The sequence below is a fragment of the Echinops telfairi genome, unplaced genomic scaffold (genome assembly GCF_000313985.2).
Source record: "Echinops telfairi isolate 266 unplaced genomic scaffold, ASM31398v2 ScPeMD7_7469;HRSCAF=8507_1, whole genome shotgun sequence".
Classification (NCBI taxonomy): Eukaryota; Metazoa; Chordata; class Mammalia; order Afrosoricida; family Tenrecidae; genus Echinops; species Echinops telfairi.
Window position 1 is genome coordinate 140,910,132 of NW_022111373.1, and position 7,656 is coordinate 140,917,787.

At 43.8% G+C, this 7,656-nt stretch overlaps 1 pseudogene; it reads left to right on the top strand.

The window, feature by feature from the left end:
- Window positions 1-1,779: 1,779 nt before the first annotated feature.
- LOC101657980 lies at window positions 1,780-4,099 on the top strand (annotated as a pseudogene).
- The last annotated feature ends 3,557 nt before the right edge of the window (window positions 4,100-7,656 follow it).

Genomic DNA, 7,656 nt, shown 5'->3' on the forward strand with positions numbered 1-7,656 from the left:
TCTCTGTCAAGTCCATTCCAACTCATAGTGACCCTACAGAACAGAACAGAACTGACCCCGTGGATTTCTGAGTTATAACTCTTTACAGGACTAGAAAGCCTCATCTCTCTCCCTCGGAGTGACTGGTGGTTTTGAACTGCTGACTATTCAACAAGCAGCCCAACACATGACCCAAATAACCTGTCCAAATGCTCTGACTAAAAATGACTGAAATGTATTGACTCTCTACTTATGCTGCTCTGTGAGAACGCACTGAATGCATCAGAGATGTGTAAATAAGTAGAAAAATACTTACTGACCAAAGAATTACGTGACTACAATTTTGTGGAACAATTAATTTCCATTGTAATTCTAAATACCATAATGTGGGATAACAGGTTAAGAGACTGAGCACATATTTAATGGGTTATCATTATGAAATCACTGTGTAACATTAAATTACAAGGATGTGTGTCATGCTTAGACTCCTACGTAGAAAATATTATATATACATTTATTGGAAGTTAAATGTCTAGAAAAACTATATAGAAAAAAAAACGCTAAAAAGGGGGAAAACTTTGAGGGAATGAGTGAGACAAATTGGATTATAGTAAATAAATCATCATGATGCAAAAAAACAATTTCACTTCCATAGCTCCTGTGGGAAATAACACTTATCTCTGTTATCTAACTGCAGGCTGTCTATCTTCCCTATGATTTGGTTGATTGTCTGTCTCACAGTAGGTTATGATTGATAGGACAGGTTTGTAAATATTGATGGGACAGCTAATAAAATGCATCTTTTTTCATTTCTGTTGAGTCAGCTCTGACTCATGGGAATCCCAAATGCAGGAGAACAAAATGTGGCCTAGTCATGTGCCTTCCTCACCACTGACCTAGATTATAAACGTTTGTCTCCCTTGCTCTATGAAGAGTTGCATGGGTCATTAAGAAGTGAGTGTGTTATTTCTCTGCAATCATAATTTCAAGTCATTCATTAAAAAATATTTTCTTCTATGTCCTATAGAGTTAAGCATATAAATATGTAAATGTATATGTGTGTTAGAACAGGTTGCTTGGAGAAACAAATTCAGAGACATTCATATATGTATAAGAGAGACCTTTATATAAAGAGTAATTGTATATTAAGAAAACATCCCAGCCCAGTCCAGATCAAGTCCCTAAGTCGAATATTAGCCCATATATCTGACTAGTCCATAAATTCCTCTCAGACATGCCAGTGGATAGAAAGTCTTGTGGATCCATTGGCAGTGTAAGCTCCTTCACATGGCTCCTCCAGCTCCTGGGTGTGTCTCAACAGCAGGAAAGTGAAGCAGAAAGAGAGCATAGCCCACCTTCAGGGAAACAGAGAGGATGTTCCCAGAATCCTCATGAGAAGACCATGCTTACAAGAAAACATCATCAGGCTGTGTCCTGTTTGACAGGCTAAACTCACCCCTTCACTCTATTTATCAAGTTGACAAGAGATTATGTAATTACCACAGTATGTAAATATATATCGTTTCCATGACCATGAAGTCAATTCCAGCTCATAGTTACCCTACAGGACAGAGTAGGTCTGTCGCAGGTTTTCCAAGGCTCGAACTGTACAGAAGTAACAGCCTCACCTTTGACTGACAAGAAGCTGATGGCTACTGACATGTGGTTAGCAGCCCAAGGCTTAACCCATGGCACCACTTTGGTTTCTTTAGCCTAGACATATGGGGGCTTCAAAGGCTTGGTGAAAAAATGGAATTAAAACACTAACACAACGCAACCTCCTCTTTGCCAGTGCACAAAATGGCACCTTACAACCTATTGGTGACCCGCCTGCAGAAAGCCCTAGGTGTGCGGCAGTACCATGTGGCCTTAGTCCTGTGCCAACAGGCCAAGGTGGCCATGAGCCACTTTGAGCCCACCGAGTACATCCGCTATGACCTGCTGGGGAAGAACATTCATGTCATTCACAAACGACTGAACAGGCCTCTGACCCTGTCAGAGAAGATCGTGTATGGCCACCTGGATGACCCAGTCAACCAGGAGATTGAGCGGGGCAAGACGTACCTGTGGCTGCGGACGGACCGTGTGGCCATGCAGGATGCCTCGGCTAAGATGGCCATGCTGCAGTTCATCAGCAGCGGGCTGCCCAAGGTGGCTGTGCCGTCCACCATCCACTGCGACCACCTGATCAAGGTCCAGCTTGACAAAGACCTGCGTCGAGCCAAGGACATAAACCAGGAAGTGTATAATTTACTGGCAACTGTAGGTGCCAAGTACGGCATGGGCTTCTCGAGGCCTGGCTCAGGAATCATCCACCAGATCATTCTGGAAAAGGATGCATACCCTGGGGTTCTTCTGATCAGCACTGACTCCCACACCTCCAATGGAGAGGGCCTTGGGGCTATCTGCATTGGGGTTGGGGCTGCTGATGCGGTGGATGTCATGGCCGGGATCCCATGGGAGCTGAAGTGCCCCAAGGTGATTGGTATGAAGCTGACCAGCTCACTCTCTGGCTGGAGCTCCCCCAAAGATGTGATCCTGAAGGTGGTGGGCATCCTCACCGTGAAGGGGGGCACGGGTGCCATCATTGAGTACCACGGGCCCGGCATCAACTCCATCTCCTGCACTGGCATGGCGACAATCTGCAACATGGGCACGGAAATTGGAACCACCACCTCGTGTTCCCTTACAACCACAGGATGAAGAAGTACCTGAGCAAGATGGGCCAGGCAGACATTGCCAGTATTGCCAGCGTATTCAAGGAAAACCTGGTGCCTGACCCCGGCTGCCATTATGACCAGCTGGTGGAAATTAACTTCAATGAGCTGAAGCTGCACATCAACCGACCCTTCACACCCGACCTGGCCCACACTGTGGCCGATGTGGGTAAAGTGGCTGAGAAGGAAGGGTGGCCCCTGGACATCCTACTGTGTCTTTTCGGCAGCTGCACCAACTCAAGCTACGAGGACATGGGGCGCTCAGCAGCTGTGGGCCAGCGCCTGCATGGCCTCAAGGGCAAGTCCCAGTTCACCATCACGCCAGGCTCTGAACAGATCCGGGACACTATTGAGCTGGACAGCTACGCACAGACCCTGAGAGACGTGGGCGGCATTGTCCTGGCCAACGCCTATGGCCTCTGCATTGGTCAATGGGACAGGAAAGACATCAAGAAGGGAGAGAAAAACACTATTGTCACCTCCTACAACTGGAACTTCACTGGCCGCAAAGATGCCAACCCCGAGACCCACGCCTTTGTCACGTCCCCAGAGATTGTCACAGCCATGGCCATCGCCGGCACCCTCAAGTTCAACCCAGAGACTGACTTCCTGACAGGCAAAGACAGGAAGAAGTTCAAGCTGGAGGCCCTGGACGCAGACGAGCTTTCCCTCAGAGTTTGACCCTGGGCAAGACACCTACCAGCACCCTCCCAAGGACAGCAGGGGACAGGCGGGACGTGAGCCCCACCAGCCAGTGTCTGCTAGAGCCTTTTGACAAGTGGGACGGCAAGGACCTGGAGGACCTGCAGATCCTCATCAAGGTCAAAGGGAAGTGCACCACTGACCACATCTCGGCCGCCGGCCCCTACCTAGCTCAAGTTCCGAGGGCACCTGGACAACATCTCCAACAACCTGCTCACTGGCACCATCAACATTGAAAACGGCAAGGCCAACTCCATGCGCAATGCCGTCACCCAGGAGTTTGGCCCAGTCCGGGACACGGCCCCCTACTACAAGCAACCTGACATCAGGTGGGTGGTGGTCAGAGACGAGAACTATGGTGAGGGCTCGAGGCCGGAGCACGCAGCACTGGAGCCCCGCCACCTCGGGGCCAGACCCTCATCACCAAGAGCTTCGCCAGGATCCATGAAACCAGCCTGAAGAAACAGGGCCTGCTACCCCTCACCTTCGCAGACCCGGCTGATTACAAGATCCATCCCATAGACAAGCTGACCGTCCAGGGCCTGAAGGACTTTACTCCCCAGAAGCCTCTGAACTGCATCATCAAACAGCCCAACGGGACCCAGGAGACCATCCTCCTGAATCACACGTTCAACGAGACCCAGATCTAGTGGTTCCGGGACGGCAGCGCGCTCGACAGGATAAAGGAGCTGCAGCACTGAGGCCGCTACATGCCTGCTTGTCATCCCATGCAAGTGCAGTCCACGTTTCATCAGGACTGGAGCTGAGCCAGCCCGACCACGTGGCCGACACTCCGCCCACCCCACGCCCCTCAGTAGCCCAGTGACCATAGGGTTACCGGACGGCCTGCCCTCCCGGTTCCAGTGCCAGCCGTTCTGGAGCGGGTCTGTGCTCACTATTTATTCTGATGACCTGCCTGCGGAAAGCGTTCTTGCACCCGGCCAATTCGCTGGAGGCTGAAGGGGTCTAGAGAACCATTTGTACTTAAAGAAAATAAGAGTCTCACACACACACACACACACACACACACAAACACTAACACGATTTTTCTCAAAATGCTTACAAATATATATATTTATATATATACATGCATACACACATATAAATATATATACACACACATCTGTTTATACATACTAGTGTATGAGAAAAACTGATTAACTGTATCATTGGTTGTGGAGCAACTTGAGCAATCCCTTGGTGGTTTGAACTAGCCTTACATGACTGACACTAAAGTTTAGAGGTAAGCGTTCCAAAGAAAATAATTGCATTTGACTTCAAAATACCATTAAGATCCAAAGAATCTCTATAGCTAAGAAGGGTAATACAGACCAATCTCCCACCTCAATGGAAAAAACAAGTAAGTCAACTGACAACTAAAAATAAGGTGACTTGATTCTATTGGTGCTGCAACCTGGATTTGCTTGCCCTTTTTCATGACTAGCCAGTAATGTTTTCAAAAGAAGTGTAAATTTATATTTGGGCTGAACATATATATCCTAATGCTATGTATAAATACAAAATTGTTTTAGGTATGTGCATTTGTATATACATATACTTTTTTGAGTCTGATAATTTGGGAAACAGAGGGTTAAAATAATAACATTTTCTTAAAAATATGATTTGTTACTTTCTGTAAAACCTGCTACCAAGAGAGTTCCCTGGGGTTTACAAGGCCTGCATCTTTTATTCAAATTACTACAGTTTACTTAGCTGAATATGGATAGTGAAATGTCAGGCAGATTTTAAAATGGGAACATCTTTTCTGTGAATTTTTAGAGAGTAAATTGAAAAAGCAGAAGTGGTTTTATTGTTATGGAGCCAAATGTCTTAGTTATAAATCCATTATTAAAATTATTTCAACTCTACAGAATCACTCATAAAATGAATGATGCTTTAAAATGAAGAAAGTTGTTTGTATTGCAGGTAGACAGACCAAACATTAATGATGGGGATTGCTTTGTAAAGATTACAATAGAAATAATACAAACTTTTAAAATGTAAGGACACTAAAAAAAGCACTAAAATAAAAATAAACAACTATGTAAAGTGTAGACTTTTGATTATGGAAAAATGTTCCATATGCAGGCAATCAATTATAGAGTGGTTTAGGGGAATGGGTATAAAGTTTTTGAAAGGATGATGTTTAAAACCATGTTGTGTCAGTTTTCTAAGCTGCAGTAACTAATTATCACAAACTTAAATTACCCTAAGCTTAAAACAACACGATTAGAAATAAAAGCCATGGAGCAAATAAATATACAAATATTCATCTTCCTCACTGGTGAAGCACTGAAAATGCTCACTTTATGCCAAGGAATTTGAAAGACCAGCTACCTGGCCAACAGATAGAAAGAAATCCATACTTGTGACAAATACAAAGAGAAGTGACCCAACAGAATGCAGAAATCATAGAACAATAGCATTAAAGTTTCATGAAAGTAAAATTTTGCTGAAAATAATGTAAAAATAGTAACAGTATATCAACAAGAAAATGCCAGAAATTTAATCCAGTTTCAGAGAAGGGCAAGGAACAAGAGATATTATTGTAGATATCAGATGGATATTGGCTGAAAGCAGAGAACACCAGAAAAATATATAGTTGTGTTTTATTGACTACCAATGGATTTTTACTGTGTATATCATAATAAACTACGGATAACATTGAGAATAGTTGTAATTCCTAAACATTTCTTTGTGCTCATTTGTACATGGTATCTAAACTAAAGATCTTTTTAAAGTGTTGACCAACATGGATGTCACTTGCAGACAAAGGGGTCCCAATTCTAGCCATGTATTTTCATTTTCCTCATATGCACATGAAAATTGTAAAATGAATAAGGAAGACTAATTGAGAGCTGATGCATTTGAATAATGATATTGAACGTACCATTAACCGTTAGAAAACCGAACAAATCTGCCTTGGGAATCGTACAGCCAGATGCTCTTTAGAAGCAATGATGCCTAACTTTTATCTCACGTACTTCGGCCATGTCATTAAAAGGGACCAGTAAAAGACATCATTTTTAATAAAGTGGAAGGTCAGAACAAAGAGGGAGACCATCAAAGCATTGGATTATCACAATGGCTGCAAAAAAAAATGGGCTCAAACCACAATTGTGAGGACAGCACAGAACTGGGTGATGTTTCCGTCGGACACGGGGTCTTTATGGAATGGCAGTTGCTTAATGGGATCTAATGAACAACACAGAAACATTGCATTGTAGTACTATCCACACTATCCACTAGCAAAAAAAAAGAGGGACAACCCATCAGTGGAATAATCGATAAATAAACTTTGGGACATACACAAAATGGAATGCTGTACAAGCATAAAGAATAATGAAGAATCTGGGAAACAATAACAGGTGAACTTTGAGGAGATTATGTTGAGTGAATTTTGTCCCTCACAAAAGGAAAAAACATTGCATGAGACCAGTCGTATCAAAAGTCAATAAAACGTTTTTTCACTCAAACATTCTTTGATGGTTACCAACTATAGGAGAGTGGAGGGAGGGAGGGGTAGTCACTGGCAAGAGGATAGATAAGTGTCAACTGGAGGGAAGGTGATAGTGTATACAGTAAGAGGGAGGTGGCAAAAATTACAGAGGGAAAAGGAGACACTAGGTTTGGAAGAGTTAAAGGCTACAGAGGCAAACACCGTTATCTGCACCATCCTGTAACTGTGGTGACGTACTAGTAGATGAACAGATGCTCAGAAAGACACATAGGAGGGAAAGTTGTAGGGAAAAAAATAAAATTTATCCTTCCATAGTCCCATAGTTCAAGTGGTCAAATGTCTGAAATCAGTACCCCTGAGCTATGCTACAGGTAAGCTTGGAGTGTTAAATGCAAGGTCAATTTTCAAAGACACCAGAAGGATGAGGTGACCCCGTTAAGATTGACAGCAAAGAGGGTCTGCTTCCTCGAGAGGAGAATCATTTTTTTCTTCTTTGACATTTAGAGGCTACGCACACTCATTGTATGATGGTCACACTAAGCAATTATCTGCTTCCATTGTCACACTGCTTCCCCAATTACTGTTGTCAAAACGCTCTCCTTCCCTTTTATACAGGCACCCCTGATTACCAGCAGGTCCTCTTACTGTTTTCGCTAAGGAACATTCAAGCCGTGCTTCTTCCAAGTCAGATTTGTTTGTTCCTTTGGCAGTCCGTGATACTTTTAATATGCTTTGCCAGCACCATAATTCAAATGCATCAATCACCCACCCTTATTCTATACCCAACTTTCATATGCA